The 19,292-nt window shown below is 37.9% G+C and overlaps 1 protein-coding gene across 3 annotated transcripts in view; it reads left to right on the forward strand.

The window, feature by feature from the left end:
- Positions 1 to 19,292, forward strand: part of LOC110980060 (uncharacterized) — a 65,643-nt gene that overhangs the window by 7,225 nt on the left and 39,126 nt on the right. The window contains exon 1 of one of the 3 annotated variants that reach the window (XM_022236367.2): positions 11,089 to 11,238. The exons of the other annotated variants lie outside the window; for them this stretch is intronic. The gene's annotated coding sequence lies outside the window, so the exon portion shown is untranslated. Of the gene's footprint in view, positions 1 to 11,088; positions 11,239 to 19,292 lie in introns of those variants that run through there. 3 annotated transcript variants of the gene reach the window in all.

Here is a 19,292-nt window from a genome sequence, read left to right on the forward strand (position 1 = left end):
ATTGTAATTCAGGATGGATGTGCTGGCCCTACATGTACATGCCCATGATCAATCATTGCTAGCGAAATAACGGTATACATGTACATGCTGAAATGATTATCATACAAGATTCGGAAGTTTAGGAACAGTATGTGTACAAAAAATTGTACATGTAAATTTATTGATGCTGTGTCAAAATGATTCAAAGAATCATTTTGATACACATTAATGATGTTGTGGATGAGTTTTGGTAAAACGTGTATTGTGAAAACAAGATTAACAATTGAAAGATAGTCGTTAATTTGCTGGCGTTGCGCTGAGATTGGTTTCTCTTGTACATCTGCTGGTGGGCAAAAAAGACACAACATGTGAACCGCAATGTTGCAACATACATACATGTACATGTGTAATGGGTGTTACATTATGTCGTATTGTGTAGTGTACTGTACAAACAAGCATAAAGTGACTTGGAATATTAAGAAAAGGATGTTGAGGGTGAGTCAGCATAGTAGGCTTGGCAACGGATCTTGTAATGGAAAGAATCTTAATTTTCATCTGACATCAAGTTTGAATTTTTCATTCATTTTTCACTGTGAATGTCAAACCTTGCAAATGTGGGTCATTTACATTTATTGGGGAAAATTAATTATTGGAATTGAATATGGTCTTGTATTAATAGTCCTGACTTTCGGTAAAATGTATTTTTCTGTAATAGAAGTGGGTACCTTTGTCCATTGCCATTGTGGGTTTTTACATTGTACATGTACCGGTAGGTTGCAGATTATTGCTCTGTAGCATTGCCTCGGAATGAAGAAAGGACAGCATATCATACAATTTAAAAAAGTTGTACAAGTCTTGTACAGAAACTGCAAATGACTCTCAAACGTCATACTTTGCAGCATCCCTCTTACATGTACATGTACATGTCTTAGATTTGTAAAAATAAAACCTTGGTGTCTAGTTTTACAAAGGCCAAGATTTTTTCCCAAAATACCGGTAACACAGTGCCTTGGGCCAGTTGTTGTGAAATAACACCGAGTACATTACAGTAGTTAATATGTCACGCATTGTACTTTTAGTGGTGTGCTGTTCATGTAATGTTATACTCCTTCCTCTTCTACAAAAGCTGTACTCTGAATGCAATTTATTTGGGAGCGTGACCTGAAAATTAACTGAGAGTGCATGTTTTACTGGTTTGACAGGTACATAGAGTAGATGTTCATTGGAGGTTTTAATTGCTTCACCAATAGTCCTCAGGGGGTTTTCATTTTCGGTCATTTCCGTTGTTATCTTTTGTCTTTCTTCCAGTGCGTGGGAGGACCTGGACAAATTTGCTGCTTTCTTAAATGTCAACTTCATTTTCGTCTAAGAAAGGCACATGTGTGGCTATGAGGAATGTGTACACAAGACTGTGATTGACTGGTTTGTTTAGCATCCAATGCAAGGTTACATTACAGTGACCAGGAAGAAGCCTGAGAAATCTTCTGTTCGCCAGAGGTCTGAAACTTAATGACTAGCATTTCCAACATAGCAGCTGGTCTTCAATTTCACTATCTGTCTCTTGAATAGTAATCATTCACTGTGGTTATGACATACTTCCTGTGTGTGGATTGTCGTACATTAGCTATGGTACGTGTAGCATGGTAGCAAGTGAATAAGATACATGCAAATCTTGAGTGAAAAAAAAAATCCTGCTCAACGTAGTTTTTCCCTAACAGACTTCACAAAGTTTAGGCATGGAAACTGATGACTCAACACTGCCACAAAGTCACTCTGGAGAGAATATGATTACATTAAATCTATCCTGATGCAAGGTACAGACGTATATGTACATGTACCTACTTATAGAGTAAGGAGTAGACATATGTACATGGACATACCTACTTATAGAGTAAGGAGTAGACATGTACATGTACATGGACATACCTACTTATAGAGTAAGGAGTAGACATGTATATAGATGTACTGGTAGCTGTTTAAACATGAAGTGAATGAAAATTATTCATGTTCCTAAATGTTTCTTTAAAACTTCCTTATGGCTAAATGTTGTACCGATCTACGAGTACACAGTGTACTTGGTACATACCATGTACGTGTATGCACTGGTGGTTTTTCTGATGCAAGTATCGTATGTGGTTTTTGAAATGTCAAGCATTCCCACAATGATGTACAAGTATTTTCTTTCTAAATTGCTTAATGTACATGTACAATGTGTACATGTAGCAGTGTGAAGTTCTGCTGTCCATTCAGAAATAGCCCACCAATGTACATGATGTTACATGTACATACTGGTATGTAGTCTATACGTGTACAAAGTATGTACATTCCATGGGAATCTTGGCATGAGTTACCTTAGGGGGAAGTAACTGAAGTTACTCAGATTTTATAAGATATAAATATATTTGTACATGTAAATCATAGGTTTGGCAATAATAATAATAATAATAATATATTCTTAATATAGCGTTTTCCATAAAATATCTCAAAATGCTTTACAAAAAACACCTTAATTATAAAATGCTTTAAAAACTAGGATTAATTTAAAAACTTTTAAAAAGAAATGCTTTCAACTCTACTTTAAAAATCGACACCTGACTGATGTTCCTAAGATAAAATATTTGTCAAACGTACACTTTACTCAATATATTTGCTGGTAAATGTCTGCTTCATGTCTACTGCACTGTTCAGTTACATGTACATGTACATCATATGAACAAGATGTTGGTTTTTCCATGATTTTTCACACTTTGATTTGTGTGTTTTCCATGCTTCTTCGGTTGATGTGAGATGTCAAGAGTGGACTTTGTGTACAGTTCAAATAGTTTGAATACATGTACAGTGTACATGTACATGTACCAGTGCATTTATGCATCATATCAGCCTGTGTAATTTAAATACAATAATGGTTGCCCACTAAGCACATGAAATAAAAGTTTTGCCAAGACTTCCTGCACTTTCAGGATAAAGGATATGAGAGGTTCTCATTTCCCTAGGCTTCCCTGAAATGGGGACATGTACATGTACATAGTGCTTGTTGGTCTACATTTACATGTACATTGTACATGTACATAGTGCTTGTTGGTCTACATGTACATGTACATTGTACATGTACATAGTGCTTGTTGGTCTACATATACCTGTATAAAGATCCTCCTCACATTGCAAAGGCAGCAAAAGGGTTTCAGACATACCGGTGTCACACTACTATACATGTACATGTAGCTTTGTGTCAGATTTAACATAAAAATGTACATTTTGAGGTTCATATTAAATGATAGCTCTGGGTGAGATTTGCCCCCTTATATGAAAGAGGGACTTTTTTTTATAGTACACTATAAACATTAAGCAAAAATGACCCATGAATGGACAGCATTTTAAACAACCAATGACAAAGTGAACACCTGTTTTGTCAAAATGATGTGCATGAGTGGTTTCTGTATGGGGATGCCATCCTTACTGACCACGCTTACACATTTTTGAAAAGTAATGATTGTGACTTCTTTATTTTGTCCTGTGACATTGATTTCTGCGTAAAACTTAAGGCTCATTCTGTTACATTCTGTGACTTTTGATTCAGTAACCATGTTGCTGTGCATGTCAATTTCTTCTTTGTTATAAAGGTTGCTTTTTACTTGCTTTGGGGCATGTGTGATTTGTAAGGGGTATTGCAGCATACCTGTGTACCAAAATTGTTTATTCCTATGGAGCAAATTTTGATGTGTGGCCTTTGACAGAAGTGGCAAGTTTCTGTTGCTGTCCAGTGTATTTATCAACTGCTGCAGGCAAAAATACAAGTGACATAAGAAGAGCAGACTCCGCTGAGAGTGACTTGAACAGATCAAATTTGTGCACTTGTTTATTTTACTATTTAAAGATTTTTCACACCAGCATAGGTTATACATGTAGCTCAAATTGTGCATATGTTTATTTGCTTTTCTGCTGCAGATATCCCAAGTATGCATTTTTCAGGCCATTTTTGTGTCGTTTAATTTGCTGTTTGAAACCTGCTTGATTTCTTAAGGCTCTGTGTTCACCTGCAAGCACAGTTATGTACACATGAACTTGTCTATTACAGTCCAGTGAGCACAGTAACATTGCTGTGATTGTTTGCAGATCGTTTGGGAGATGGAATTTCATTTTCAGAGGGTTTGCCAAATCTGTTTATTTATTTAGACCCCCATACATTCACATACATGTACATGTGTTGTTTATACAAGAACACAAAAATGGCAGTAGTCATTATCAGACACTACCATCTAAACATAAAATGAAAGCATGTTTTTCCGCTTCTTTTTCCCCATCAAACCTTGCACCAGTCAAGATCCCTTGACACAGAGTCAGAGTGTGCTGATGAATGGCCTGTACATGTTATTAGCCACTCGATTTCAGTGGCATGTTTCCCCAAGTTTATGGTCTTTAAAAATGCATGAGATGTGAGAGGAGATGATGTCAGAGGTTTAACCTGAACCCTGAAGGTCAAAGAGAAGAGATGTAGGCACCAGTACTGGTGCCTCTGTTGTACTGGTAGGCCTGTTCATGGCTGTATCAGTTGGTACAGAACAATTCAGTGATGTACGGTACATGTGTACAGTGTAGGTACCGGTAGGTGTGTAGGTGTATGGTACCTGCACAGGGACGTACATGTACATGTATAATCAAATACTTCTCAGGGGTCATCCATTGTTGTCATCATTTTCACCAGTGTACAAACCGTATGCTGGGGGGGGTGAATTGGTTGTGTATGCTTTAGAAACATGTTAAATATGACGATTATTATCGACCGACCAACTATCACCCACCCCCACTTTTATATTATATATAGAGAGTGTGCAGGACTCTGATATATCATTAAGCTCGGGCAATGGCTATTTCTTAATCCACTCGACGATTCTGCCTGGTGTCACGAAAAAAGTACACAAACAAGTACCAGGCAAGATTCACTATTGTTGAAATCACAGTCACATGTGAAAAAGTCTTTGAGTTTCTCCAAAGCTCCACTGCACCGTGCGTGCAATGGAGTTTGGTACCCAGAGTCCCAGACACAACGGTGTTCTACTGTATTTATATATGCATTTTCCATTGCGTGGAAAGGTGCCCTGCTTAATGCACACAAGTTCTTACATTTACCTAACGATGCAAAAAAATCATTATAACCACATAGCTGTATACTTTTTACCACTTTTATAAGCTTATGTGAAGAGGAAAAAAATAAAGTCAAAGATACATTTGCTGACTGCTTTTCTCGGCCACAAAAAATGGACACTTTTATTTTGAAAAATGAGTACCTGTCCATCAGGGAATTTGTCCTTACTTTTTACGTGCCTGAATTGGAAGAAGAAATTTATCCCAGAAAACCCTGAACGTCGAGGCCTGTCATGGACATTGTTTTTCCTCCTGCCAGTATTCTCTGGTCGTCTATTGCACACTAGCAGCTGTACATTGTGAGTTACAATGGGTCCTCTGGCACCACAGAGAAATCGTCTTTTCATTTTGTACTCTTTTAGAGTGGGGGGGCGGGAAACGAGTACGCTTTGTACACTTGCGAAAAGGTTGACAAAAATGGATGACCCCTTATTGGCATACATCTCATGGCTGAAAGGCCTAATTGTATACACGTTACAATAAAATACAAAGTATCCGTGCAGTGCCAAAAGTTCCGTACTGCAGCCATGTCATTTTTGGCAAACATTCTTCAGGCCTTATTCTGAGCTTTAAAGAAATTTAATTGAAACATACATGTATATTTCATTTTTTTTCATTGTCATGAAATGACACCAAACAAAGGTCACGAATTACATGTGTATTTGTACAATAATTGGTGTTTACAAATATATGTGCTCACAGTTAGTGGGCCTGTCCATATCAATACTGTTTGAATCCTTGATCGGTACAAGTGTCCTCTTGTGCTAACATTTTTATAAATTGATTCATTTACCTGCACAAGACTCAGCAGTGACATGTACTTGCCTAACCACTGCATATAAGAGTGTTCATTTAAACTGTACATTACAAGATCAGTGTAAGCACATGCACAGTGCTTATGTTATCAGAGATATAATTCCTTTTAAAGTTGTTTGTCTGTCAGGGCTACTTCCTCACTACAAATCACCTGACAGTGATATCCTGATCCAGTGACACAGTGACTGACATGTACTGGTACCAGCTTCCATGGTTGAACTCTGCAATTTATTTCTTCAATCCACGCTGTTATGTTTGGAGGACAAATACTGATGCACTATATGGAAATGGAAAAATGGTCAGATTTCTATGAATTACATGCACATGTACGTGTACTGTACATGTATTTGACGAACATACATGTACCTACATGTAGGCCTATGTGTTGTTCTTGTACATGTACATGTATTTGACGAACATACATGTACCTACATGTAGGCCTATGTGTTGTACGTGTACTGTACATGTATTTGCTGAGTTGTTCTGTCTAGTCTTACATCATGTTATGTACGGGTACAGTGATGTAATAGTCCAACATTACATCATTGTACGGTATACCCATCATTGGCCACACACATGAAAACACACATGTGCATGATATTACATTCATGTACCGGTACGTACAGTTAAAGTCAAGGGTTCAGGACTGTAAAGGCGGCTTGGCTGAAATTTTAGGAGACTTGCTGATTCGACCTACCGGTAAATTGGTAGTATGATGCTAATTCATAACAGTATTGGGCCTAAAACTGCCTAGAAGAATCATGTATGTAGAAAACAAAGACATTCAGATTTGTGTCTTTCATGATTTGGGAAAAAGGGTATGGAAATTACATGGACTGTGAATTTAAAGTGTGTGTGATGTCTGAAATGCTCTCGTTCATACAGCTGCTGTAAGATAATTGGGACAAATGGTAGCACAGAGAAAGCAATCAAATTCTACTTTGTACAACCACCAAATGTGTTTTATCGGTTGAGTGCTTGGACCAGGTTCTGCTGAGTATTGCTGGATGGCTATGTACATGCTGCAGCATGTCTGGCATGGCTTTGTATTCTGTACAGTACATTGTCTGTGTGGCTAGCTGCATGTCAGTTTCCAAGGCAGGATTGTATTATTTCCCATGTTTGTTGAAACCTTCACAAAAACAAATCACAAAAAACTTACAAGGTTGTACCAAAATAACATTCAAGGTATTGGATTATTTCCTTTTTGAAGTTTAGATTTGCAGCTTTAGCAAAAATAACTGTATCCCGCAGTGAACAGTTCTGGTCTGATATTTGCAGTGTTTCCTCCTGTAATGGATGACTCATTGTTAAGTCTATATGTTTATCAGAGATAATATCAAATGGACAGGAGCAGGTGCAGATCTACCGGTACATTTACACATAGTATCCATGGATGTACATGTACATGTATGAAAGATGGTATGTGTAGTATTAAAGCAATGGAATGTACATGTACGGGGTACATGGCTGCTTGTTTATTGTGTGCATATGGCCAATTCATTCAATACATCTTCAGCAAACTACCCAGCAAAAGAACACATTGCAAAGTGTTTAAGCTGATAATAATAAGTTGGCTGCATGTTTTTGTTGAACTGGCATCCGGTACATGTACACAGTCCTACATGCTTAAATGCTAATATGCACAGCTGTTATTTGTAGGGTTGCTGAGTGCTGTAATTTCTAGCTGGGAAATTAATTTGGGATGAGAGCGTGCGGGTAAGAGGAGGGCATTAGTTTTCTTTGCTAGGGATCGTCTCATTCCCTACAGATTCCCAAATGAGTTACAATGTAGAAATTTGGAATCTCATGTCCATTTAGATTAACACTGAATTCATCATTCATAAATACCTGGGAAAGTTTTTCTATTCCTCTCGGACGAAATGCATCACACGACCGTGCATTAACATTTGATAATACCCATTAAGAAGTGATAATGCATGTATGAAATACTGGTTGTATTTTTCTGAAACTAATCTATTAATTATGTACCGTACATGTAATGTACATTGTAAAATGCAGTGTTCATGTAACATTACATGGTACTCGTAGACTACTCTACAGCCAGCTGGATGCTAAAAGTTCTTGGAACCATTCTTTGTGTGATTTTGTTTGTAAATTTATTATTGTACTACACATTTGCAGGACACAGAACCTGTATTATTATTTTTTCATCACCTTGGGTATGACCTTGAAGGGACAAAGCATCCTGAATGGTTTAATCAGGTCATTAACTTGTAATATTTTCCTCATAAAAGTGATCGTACATGTACATGTCATACATATTGATGGCTGGAGGGGTAATTTTGGAGATGTGATGAACTACAGTTGTACAGTCTAGCATCTTCGAGCAGGCTAAAACTTTGACTTACAAAGTTGCTGGATTTGCAAATATGACAATTTTATTTGCAATGATGGTACATTACAAAATGTTACAATATTTGCTGTTTTGACTGTTTCCTGATTGGAGCTGAATTAAGATGTTGCTTCATGACATGTAACTGCCGTATCTTTGGCAGGAGCAGGACCACTTTCATGGAAATACCTACATGTATGTAAATGTATGAAAATTGTACCAGTAAATGGACTGAAAGATCAATTTACTTTAAAAATAATTCACCTGCAAAGTACATGTAGATTAACAGCCACTCACTAATGATACACTTGTACAATATGTATCGATGGTCCTTGCATGCACTGCTAATGTACATGTACATTATACCCTGCACAATTACCCTGGCCCCATGCAATGATGCATGCACTCATTCTTCTGTACACAGCCTAATAAGTCACCTTCAAATATTCTGGATCATTTGTAGACTAAGAGTACATTTTTCTCATTATGCTGCTTTTTTTAACCAGTACATGTATCTTCATGGAGATGGGGGGGTAAACTTTTGGTGTAATATGTCAAATTAATAGAGAAAACTGTTATTTTGAAAGGTACATGCAGTACTCCTTTAATGACATTGGCAGTGACTCTGTTCTACTCATTTCCAGTTTCCCGGTATCCTGTTTGTAGATGAGGTGGCCATATTTGGATGTAGGTGACCTTGTTGCTAGTCCTAGTTGTCTGTCTCTCAAAACACTCAAGAGACTGGTCCCCAGTAGAGGTCAAAGCACACATGAAGTTGATAAACAGTATGTCATGTATGACAATATCAAGAAAAAAGTGTTTAGAATTTTTGGACAAGTACCGGGTAAATTCCATGGGTTGTTGATGGATAATGCTGAATCTATTTTAAGTCTGTATCTACAGGTGATATGTCAACATTGTTCAGCATAAACTGGAAAAGAACATGGAATGTGTAGTGTAAATGCCAGCATGGAAATGTTAGAATTATTTACTTGTACCAGTCTACCAGTATGTTCCTTATTTGACTTATTTCCATGAGGCCCAGGTACTGGTACATGTCGTCAAATCCAGTAGTGGTTAAATGCAGAATTACCGGGTATGATATATTGAGCAGAATTGGAAAATTTAATCGAAGATGTTGTCTCTTTCGTGAACACACTTATAATTCCCTTTAAAAACTTGTCCCATGCGCCTATGTCGTTACGTTTTCGACAGTTTTCATACTGATTCTACTTAAAAGCATAGAGATTGACAGATGTACAGACACCATTTGTGTTCATCGTAACACCTTAGACATGAGACCTCACTATTTCAACACTGATGAGAAGTTTATGCAACACTTGAGTGTAGATCTAATCCCACTAATCACACTGATTACTGCCAAGCCTCCACTCCTGATGTTGTGGCTGTGATAACACCTTCTCATGTTGCAAGCTTTGAGGTGTTTGTAAATGGTTTGTCTGGCTCCTGTTGACCTTCAGCAGTGGGAGGCCCAAGAAAGCCAAGTCACCTGCTGTAGTGGCAAATAGATTATGCAAATACCAGAGCTGGAGGAAGGACTTCATGCTTACATGTGCTATTCCTTCCTCCTTGGAGGTACAACCAGCCATTAACCCATGCTGGGTACTTCAGCCTTCATTGCTGTCTGAATAATAAAGCAAAATGTCAATCATAGGTCACATATTAAAGAGGGAATAGGCATGATGGGAAAACAGTGAACAAAGTGTACAGAAGGGTCGTGAAATTTCACCCACAATTACAGACTTTCATGATTATTGTATGTACAGTGTGTAATTTGATTTCAGATTTACATGTAGCAGGCAGTATGCACATGTGTACTTGTACTAAGTAGCGGAAGGCCTACATGTATGTACCGTACTGACGACGTATCACTGTGTTTACTGCAGAACATGGTGAGATAGAATTGGGGTTGTCGTATGCCATGAGTAGAGGAAATCGTGCACATACAGGTTACATTTTATCACAAAGTAAAAGGCACAATCTTACATGTACCATTTCCAGTTGTGGAAGATACATGTAAGTGCCCTGTTGCTTATGGGTAGCATCCAAAATAATTTTTATTTTACCAATTTATTTATTTCCAGTTTTAGATTTTAAAAAGTTTCCTTGCAAACATTTTTTGCAGACTATGGAAAAAAATCTTTCATCAATGGAAAAAATGTTGGAAAGAACCAGTAGACACTTACATGTGGATAATTCAAGAATGTAAAATTGCACAGTAAACCCTCTTCAGTGTCCGTATATTTACACACTGTATGTGCACTGTTCGGAGATAAACTTAGAAATGACCAATTGTAAAATGTCAATTTACATGTAGTTTTTTTGCACTTGCCAGTATGTGTATTAAATGTAGCGTATCGGTTATGAATGCCTCATGTTAGAAATCTGTGCAAAACTGAAAACATGTACATGTGCCTATATTGGTACCCGGTTGGGTTAGTTTGATCTGAAAGAGCACTTGTCAAACTTTGCGCAGAAAAAATGTATATGTACTTTGGATCATGGAAGGAGTACATGTACAATATGAACTTGGATGGAAGACACAGTGGTATGCACTGATGTCGGCATTGTTAATGCATGAACATGCCGTTTTAAAACAGGTGTGGAAAGATGTACGTGTACTATGTGCCAACTGTCATGTGACCTTGGAGTGATATTCAATAAAATTGTTTCCCACAATGCATCTTCTGTTTGACCTTTGCCCTCCTCACTACACACAGGTAGCTTAGTCAGGTTGGTCTCAAGCCAAGTTTTTCTGATCTGGTACTAGGATGAGACAGTTGGTTTGGAAGATGCAATTGCCATGTGACCAGAATGTGACAGTCCTGCAGATAACTCTAATGGATAGGGAGGGGATGACCTAGTTTTCCAAACAGACAATTGGTATTGATTGCATCATAGAAGAGCTGAACACATGAGCCCAGGTAACAATAGGGATTAGTACTCCTATGTTTACTGAATACCCATGCTGAGCTCCACTCCCCTAAAGGCATGTGTGTCTGGCTATTGTGGGGGACTTAGTCAATATCCTGTATCTGGTCCAGAGATCAAGTCAATACTCAAGCTGTTGCATGTAAATATGCTGTTGCCCATCCTTCAGTACATGTACGGGTACAACAACTGCAAAGCCATGCTTAGTGTGTTTTTAGGATAACATTAACATTTCTAATTCATAAATTTCATGTACATGTAAATGACCACAGTGTCTACAGTTGGATGCCGTCTGCATGTTTGTTATCCTAAAACCCTCAGATACTTGTACACGTACGCTGTTATTGTCTGGGTACATTCTTTTCTTTTTATTGTATTGTGTAAACAATTTGAGGCTTTTCTTAGCAAGGTACGTGTATCTATAGAGAGATTGTCAAACACAAACAAACAAACGTGACCCACCATTCCCCAAACAAGCTGAAGTCGGTAACTGGGATGCTTGACAATTCTCTATTTCACCTTTTTTCCCACACTTCAAAGTGATCGATGTCAAGTCTAAAGTCTGTCTGCAGTAAGGTTTATATGGATAGTGATACTCTGTGAAACTTCCATGAAGACATGAACAGTGGAATTTCTACATTTTCAGGGAAATGAAGTTACCTACTTCGGCCTGGTTTGGGGATGGTGGGTCACAAATGGAAAGGAATCTAGAAGTCAAAAGCACTGTAAGGCCCTGTCTGAATCACTTGGCAGTGGCCTAAAAATACTCAAGAATCTTGCTGGTGGCTGCAGCCGGTTCCCATAGCGTCATTTCTACATACTAGTAATTTCAAGCCATAGCGATGTGATTCGGATGCAGCCTAAATGTTTACCAGTCCCAAGCTATGGGAAATACCGGGGTACAATCCATAAATCGACCGGTATGCATTCACATGCTTGTTTCATAAGAAGACTTTGGATTGAAATGGTAGGCCTTCCATACATGTAGGTAGGTGTGTACATGTACCGGTACACTGCTGAAATGAAGTGTAAGTACATGTAATTTGGTACATTCGACAGAATTGAAACAAGTACCACTTCAGTTTACCTACACTTTCACTGTACATGTACATGTATACGTGTACATGTACATATCTACATGTACATGTACAGTATGTTGGTATGTACCGTAAGGTCACTCAAATATTTAATCTTGGAAAAATTGAAATAAAAATTGAACTGAAGTACATGTAAAGTTTTTAATTACAGTGTACATGTAGCAGTGAAAGGGGGGGAGGTTCAGGGACATGGCAAAGAGATTCAGCTTGAATACCAATACAAGTCTTCATGATTGATGAGTTGATTGATGGTATTTGCTCAGCTACTAAAAAATTATACTGCAATTACAATGTAGTATGGCAGTTGAGCAGATGGTGTTACTCTAGATTTCATAAGCCCTGGTTGAAACAGCAGCTTTCATGAATCCAAAGACTTTTAATAAATAATTGTCCTTGAGGTTATTTCACAGTAAAACTACTGGTACTTATGCATTTGTATTGATAACATTGCACGGTACATGTATCGTACATGTACATACATGTATATGTCTGCATGTACGTTACTTATAATTACTAATTTATTTCTTCATCAAACACCAACTCAAGGTGTGATGCATGTAACAGTACCGGTACATGGACAATGGACTACATAAATGACATGTACATATGTTGTACATGTGAACATGTATTGCACATGCTTCTTAACTGGCATTTTGATGAAAGAATTTTATGTACTAGAAGTACAGTGTGTGTATGGGCAGATCTTGGTTTTTTCTAGTGTTGATCTACCGTATAATTTATCTTTCTTTAACTGAACACATTTTCTTAAACGTGCATTTATAACAAACAACCTCGAACCCAATTTCAACCTTATTAGTCTTTATGTGCAAACATATTTTCACATTTAATGTACGCCCGATTATTATTCACTTTACAACAGTAAGAATTAATGACAATCCTAAGAAATATGTGACCGATCTCCTTGTAGTTGGGTGTACAGCTTCTGTGTGCATGGTTATGTTAGTGGTCTTCCAGTCTTCCTGGTTTGTGTTCACACATCCCAATTAACAAGTTTTGAGTTGTCATAATTTCAGATATAAGATACACCATGCTATATGTACATGTATGCGCACATGTACACCTGTATGGTGCGTGCTCATGAATACCAAGTCATTATACTCTTGGCTGTGAAGTTTTTCATGCATGACAGCATGTGGCACAATGATTATCTATTGTCGTTACCCATGTCAATTTCCGGCCTAAGTCTTGACTGTCTGAGGAAACATGGACTCCCATTTCACTTTGTTTGCCTGACCTGTGTGCTGAAATTGTTTATCCTGTCCTGTATACCCGGTATGTGCATGTACTGGATGTACATCCATGTACATCCAAGTTCAGGCACCTTGCTATGGGATATTTTTATTGCTTTCTCTCTCATTTCCGCCAGGATATCTCTGGTTTACGTGTACATTCAGTTGTATTCATTTCTGATTCGGATATTTCCGCCTCATGTATGTACCTGGTACCTGCAGATACCGGGGTACATGTACAAGTACATGTATGCCTACACATGCATGCATACATTGTTCTGTTGGTATATCATCTTTACATGTATTTTTCAACTGAACGAAAGAGAAACAGATTACATTGTACATTGTGCATGCACATCCAGGTTCCATTTTATGGCAAACAAATCAGTGCGTGTCCCTCCTCAATGGCCTTCATTTTGTATGAGCGCATGGGCTGTGTTTTTACACAGTTACGGTGAATTTTCGATACAGATCAAAATGTTCAGCCCTTTAAGATATTATTGTCCATGTGGTTAGGTCGGTTTAAAACCCACTGTTCACAGTAACCATGCATCACCTTGTTTCATTCTCACCTTACAAATAATTTCTTGAAATCAATCCTAAAACATCCTCGTTTGCTTTTAAGGTTGTTCATATACATGTAGAGTGATCGAGACATTGCCACTAAAATCAATGCTAAGATTTTGTGGTTAGGGAGAGGGTTTCCAAGAAACTCAATATTTGTGGTTAGAGTCTGGGCTGTCATGGGGTGCACCCAGGGCAGAAATATTGCTCTCACTATCTAAGGGTCACTTAGACTTTGTAACAGGAAGACTTGGGCCTTTCCATTGAGGAGATGGGGGGTGAGCTCCCTAGTATTTTAAGATATGGAATTCTACTGTCTGTCCAGTCAGGAAGCTCGTTGATATCTGGGGGGATAGATTAATTATTTGGAAGTTTGAAGCAGTGATATTGGGACTAAAGTGGGAAATTGTTGAGTGCAATACTGTACTTGTACAGTACATGCAGCTTATCTTTTGCCGGTACATGTAGATATCAAATTGATAGTTCTGGCAGGTCCATTTTCAGGATGGCACATGAAGTTATGGTGATTAATGCAAGATAAAACATGTAATGTGCAAACAGGTGTACCAGTACAGCTTGCACACTAAATACCATTATTCACCTTTCCACAGTGTACGGTACAGTACATGTACATGTATGTCACATATGGGCATGTACATGTACATACTACATTTCATGAAAAATGACTGGTACTTGATTTGTACTAGTAGTTTTCCCTTTGATTGAATGAATTCCAATCTTTTCTACCACTGAGCTATACACTTGTCAATGTGTCATACATGTACATAAACACTACTCCAAAAAAGTTAAGGACCACTTTTTTTTTAACGTGTAATTTTTTCCAAGCAATGAGTGGGGTGTAGTGGTAGTTCTTTCATTTTTTGTGCGTCTAGATTGTGTTCTCACTTGAATAAAAAATTTTCCAAATGTTTCAAAACATCAAATGCACATTTTCAGCAGTACAATATCTCATATTTAAAAGTCTGCGCAAAATAAAAAGTGGTCCTTAACTTTTTTGAGTTATGTATTACTCATGCAATTTAAAATTGGTCATGTAACTTTCTTGATAATTTTTCCATAGGTTGGGACTGATATTTTAATGGAGTACATGTACATGTATGTTCTTCATGTTTTGAAGTTCTTTCTCCAATTTAACCTCTTGGCCACATTTGATTTAGTAAATTGTCAAAAAACAAAAGGATTACATGTACCACACAAAAGACATGATCTAACTAATGTTCATGAATGTTCACCGGATACTTGTAAAATTCCAGTTTGTTGCTTTACATGTGCAGGGATTTTCCACCTTTACGTTCACTTTGGCATGGATCAAAATGTGCCGCTGTGCTTTCACCATACACAAGAAGGAAAAAAAAGCCAATTTCAGTGCATGACCCTGTAACACATACAGTGTACATGTAGTTTCATAACACTGGCCATGTGGTCGTCTATCTGCATGAGATCATCCTGCCAATTATGACCTCTGACCTCCCTGAGCAGCTTGCATTCTGCACACATTCTGAGTAAACAAACTGGCTTTTGTTATTCCAAAGGGCAAACTCCGAGTTTTAGGGACCAGCTTAGGTATCTTGTTCCTCAAGTTTGGAGCCAGAATAATTCAGGGCTCTCTTTGACAGTAAGAATGATGGATTTTTAAAATTATGTGTACAGTGTTTCATGAAAATATACCAAAAGGTGGAGACAATTTTTCATTCAAAATTGCATTTTTTTGTTATTGCACATGATTTTTCTCCACTTAAGGTGAAATATTAGTGGTTGTAGGAGACAGGGCTTTTTCTGTTACTGGACCCCGATGCTGGACCTCATTACCTCTTAATATTCATAACTGCAACTCCCTACAACAGGTCAAATGTAAACTTAAATCTCATCTGTTTCCACTCTAGGTTTGGGTCATCTGCTCCCACTAATTTTGTCTTAGCACCTGGTTTACTTTCCTGCAGTTGCTTTTTTCCCAGCGCATTGTAACCTTCGGAAAAATGCACTTTATAAATGTTATTATTATTATAATTAGATCAGACAGTATGTTGCGATGATGTATCACTATTATTCAGTTGTTTGCTTGCTTGCAATTTTGGAAACTGAACATTTTATAATACATGTACATGTACGGGTAGGGTAGAGTATGAAAACACATGGTCATATGGATTCACTTTGTGTAAATACATTTGAATGTCTGTCTTTCATTTATTGCTAATATCCTGTCAGTTTTTGGTGACTCAGATTTCTAATATTCTGACAACATTGTGTGTATGCTGTTTACATAGTGTGTATGTTGTTTACATTGTGTGTATGTTGTTTACATCATAAACCGGAGACAGTAGCCTGTAGTAATGAAGAAGTGATGGCCTTTACACATTTGGGACTGAGTTTTATATTAAATTGGAGAATTTGTACTCCTTATGTGAAGGGTTGAATTTCTGATAACTTACCGGTACCTTGCATGTTGGTCCCTGTCATTGCTTGGGTATTTTACTCCAATGAGAGTGCTAAGAAAAACATTGTTTTCCTGATTGAAGCATTTGTGGGTTATACAGCTGTTGAAGTCAGTTGTGAATACATCTGGTGGGTATCGGCTGTGTTCAGACTTATGTGAATTTGCAATTTGCTGGATTTTGCACACAGTACATGTACCGGTACATGTGAAATACGTAAAGCTGTTGAAGCAAAACACTCCATAAGTTTTCTATATCAGTATTGTACCATAGACAGCAGGACACAGTAGTGCACCTCCAAGAGTTTGCAACGCACTGGCCAATAACAACGCACAAAATCTGTCTACCCGTTCCAAACGCGCATTGGGTCGACAAATTTCGGGGAGTTTGCTTAGCCAATGTGTTGCAAACTCTTGGAGGTGCACTATTGTGAAACGTCCATATTGTACATGTATCAGGTACATGTAAATGTACATGTACAATGCACATGAAATGATGGATTAGTAATTTGTATACAGCAGGTACTATTCCTCCATGCATGTACAGGTGCATGTACATATACATGTACTATCAGATTAAAGCCTAAGGCTGTTTCCAGAAAGTTACAGGTACATCTGTTGCTAGAAATCCATGTAACACATGAATCATGTGCTTATCCACTTTCCACAGGTGTGTTAATAGTCCTGGCTACAGTCTGTTGATTGGGGCCTTACCCAAGTCTAGGCTATCTCTGTTAGAATGAGATTGAGGAGGTTTAGTCAGTCCTTGCCTGAAAATAATGGCTGATACTTGCATGTACCGCTCCATAATAAAAGGGCCTACAATTAGCAGTACACTTACCAGTACATGGGATACATGTATTGTTGGGTGCAATTTGATCCCATGTTTGTAGGTATGTACTGTACCAGTATACCTGTGCTCAGTACTACATGTACAGTAGATGCAGGGCAGAAACTTCATGGAGGCATCAGAGGCAATTACTTTGGTGCCCCTGGTCTTTGCCTCAGTGCCCATTGAAATGTCCCCATAGACAAGTTGATTTTCTAATATACACCTATATAATACATTTGACAAAATACACAATTTATTTCACATTCTGCTGCTGCCTTTTGTTTTTGACATAAAAATTCCTGCATCTTCTTAATTTTATTGGGAACATTTCCAATTGTAGCCGTAGGATGCTTTGATCTAGAGAATTACTGGTATGACTATGAGCCTTAGTGCAAGGTTAAGGCTTCACTGAGTAGCAGATGCATAAACCCTATCAGGTTGGCTGTCCATAGGACAACCATGCCCAGTCATCACTTGGCAAGATTTCCTGTTTTTCTCAGAAAAGAAAAAGTCTACAGAGCAGAGCTGATGAAAAGAGCCCCATGTACGGCCCCAAAGATTGGAGAGCGAAGCCAGCAAACGAGTCAATTTCCTCTCCAAGCTGTTGTCTGTCACATGGGTTCTGAGTACCGGTAGCTTTTGTTGGCAGGTGTGGTTTGTGGGGATTTTGAGTGGGAGAGGTTGCCTGGGCTGCCCAGCCCTGACCATCTGTTGATCAGGCGGGAAAAGTGATGGTTCGGGGGAGGAGGGGGGAATTGAGAGATGAGGAAGGAGAGAATGAACGACACAATGCTTCTCATTACATCATTTCATTTCAACGGATGTTGCATAATGAATAAGTACGAGGAAACATGTCCTTTGTACTGTATTATTCAGATATATTCCTGTTCAGACTTACAGTTCAAGATTACACATACTCTGAAGACACGCTTGTTCTCAATAATAAGTGATGTTTTACTTCTGACTTCAGATCAAATAGTTGTTTGGAAATGTGCAAATGTTGAACACATCAACTCAAAGCAAATTTCAGTGCTGATGTTTGTGACATCAGCTTCACTTTGTTTTCATGTTTGCATGAAGTGCCACTGTAAACCAGCCTTAGGTCAACAAGAACTTGTGTGGAAAATCTAAATGTAATGCGGATTTTTAACTTTAACTATTTAACTTGTAACATTGTCAAGGAATACTATTTTTGTCCGGAAATGTATTTCATGCACCATAAGCTTATCAATGTTCATTATTTTGGTACACAGGCAGTCATCGGCTTTGTCATGAATGTTATATGTACTGGTATGCACATGTACACTGTATGTACTGGACATTTACATGTGCATAAGGGGTCTAAATGTACATGTACATGCACCATAGTGCTGTACTAAAGATATTTGTAAAGAATCACCTCTTTGTAATGGGAAAAACTTAACTGTCAGGGAAGAAGATTTTCCCTTTTATGTTGGGATGGTGTCAGTGTTAAACAAGAGGGTGTTGGTACAGGTACATGTATGTACATGTAGAATGAAAGCAAATGTTTGCAACCTGTGGAACTTGAAGTATTATTCAGAAATATTAAATGAAAATGGCTGGAAACTGCTTGCAGATTACACCGACCTGATATAGGTCTACATGTATCTTGGACTTTACATCTTTAATGGGAGTTTTGAAAAGTAAGGAGTTTAAATAGAGTACATGTAGCTCATCTTTTGCTTTTGATAATTGAATTTGATGTTGTCTTGTTTGGACATACTGGTGGTTGAGTTCCCAGAATATATGCATTGATTACTAATGCTGTATGTTATCAGTCTGTGTTTGCATTGGGACATACATGTGTCCATGTAGAGTTATTGGGCTTCAT

Source organism: Acanthaster planci, linkage group LG06, assembly GCF_054643075.1.
Source record: "Acanthaster planci isolate LZ-2023a linkage group LG06, COTS_SCS, whole genome shotgun sequence".
In the NCBI taxonomy this organism is placed as follows: domain Eukaryota; kingdom Metazoa; phylum Echinodermata; class Asteroidea; order Valvatida; family Acanthasteridae; genus Acanthaster; species Acanthaster planci.